Genomic DNA, 2,074 nt, shown 5'->3' on the forward strand with positions numbered 1-2,074 from the left:
CGATATTTTCATTGGTCTTTTAGCCACACTTTACGAAGAGATAAGTATACAAATGTTTAGTTTTCTTACCTGCAAATATTATCCTCCAGAACACCTTAGTTTACACAATCTACAATTAAGCTACATATTGCTATACTTTACTAAAGTTGCCTATTCTAATTAATTTAGATTTTAACTATTTGAAATATGAATTTTAAAGATATGTTAAAATTAGTTTTGATATGTTTTGTATTGATATTCTTTAGAGTGGTTGTTGTATTATATACAATTTACTCTAATTCAATACGTAAACATTGATTGAAATGTAATATTAGATATGTTTTTATTATTTAAATATATACAGCTGTAAGCTATCTGTCACACCGGGGGCCATCACTCTTACGGGGTTCCAGATTACTTATTTGAAAAAAAAAAAAAAACACTTTTGTAATAAACTCCAGTTTGTTTAGTCAGAGTAGTTTCGAGTTGTTGTTGTAAGACAGTGTTTTTACCGATTCCACCCTTAAGAGTGATGCGCCCCCGGCGGGCGCGCCACGTGACTGCCGGCGTTGCTGAAGCTTTGTGTTTACATCCCCTTCCCCTCCCACGCCACCCACCCCCGCCACCAACCCATCCCCACTCGTCATATTGTTCGCAATTTAACCGTTAAACAGGAAATCTGTTCAGGAAAATTTTCCACAGATGAAACTATTCATAATATCGTGCCCCTCGATGAAATTAAACAATATTTTTAATTATTTTAACAAAAAATAAAATAAAATTGTAAAAAAATAATTTACGAAAAAGATATTACCAACAGGATACTGAAAACCAAATGAAACAACTCTTCATTAAATATTCCTTTTTCTTCGGTGGTAAATAACGACTTTATTATATGCTTTTATTCAACGTAAATATATATTTTAAAAACTGTTATCAATTTTATGAAACTATCTACTCAAACACCAGTGAAATAATGGTCCGAAGGTAAGTGAAAATGAGGCGACGGGATATTTTCTCGACTGGAAACTGAGATAAGGGGATTGACGCCATAAAAACAGAATTACCTTCACGCCGAGTAGACTGCGAGAGGAAAATTATTTATTGTAGCAGTTATTTCACGTGGTAACGTGTCAATTATAGTTTGGGGGAAATGTATTGCCATACGATAAGTATCTTGGTACTATGGCACTCATAAGAAATTAGTAAAACTATTGGTCTGTGCATTATTTTTTTAAAACATGGGATGAGAAGAATAAAAAAAACAGATCAGCTTAAATTACAAAAAAAAAGTAGTATCGAGAAGCAAAATAATGATTGTAATTTATGTGTACACATACACATTTCTTGCAGTGGTGTATGGTGCAGTAAATGAAAAACAAAGGCATTTTTAGCTTATGAATACGCGCCAAAATTGTGTGTATAAATTAATAAATATCACAATCTTAGACACAACATCAGATAGTAATCGATAAATACTAGTCGAGAAACTTTTGTAAAACTAAAGGTCATCATCATCCTCCGAGCCTTTTCCCACTATGTTGGGGTCGGCTTCCAGTCTAACCGGACTCAGCTGAGTAGGTACCAGTGCTTTATAAGAAGCGACTGCTGACGATCTGACCTCCTCAACCCAGTTACCCGGGCAACCCGATACCCCTTGGTTTAGACTGGTGTCAGACTTACTGGCTTCCGACTACCCGTAACTACTGCCAAGGATAAACTAAAGGATCTGTAAAACTAAAGGTAGGTAAGTACATAAATTAATGTTTGTTTTTCTTTTCCGCGCTTTATTCTAAAGATGACAGTTAAGCTACTGGAGACATGAACATATTATGTAGGTATGTTTGTTTGCTACATTATCACAATAAACTTATTTCTTATTGAAATAAATTAAAATAAGGTGTACCGTTGAGATGGTTATTTGTGAAAATTTTATTTGAATGTTATTAGAATTGTCTCGGGACCTGAGTAAAATCACATAGGTAACATTTCTTTTCTATTCACACCCAAGGGGCACTATGAGAATTGAACAGAGAATTTATTCTATGGAATACTATGTAAACCATCTGAACCAATTGATGCAACATGCTGAAAC

The sequence above is a fragment of the Helicoverpa zea genome, chromosome 4 (assembly GCF_022581195.2).
Source record: "Helicoverpa zea isolate HzStark_Cry1AcR chromosome 4, ilHelZeax1.1, whole genome shotgun sequence".
Taxonomy (NCBI): domain Eukaryota; kingdom Metazoa; phylum Arthropoda; class Insecta; order Lepidoptera; family Noctuidae; genus Helicoverpa; species Helicoverpa zea.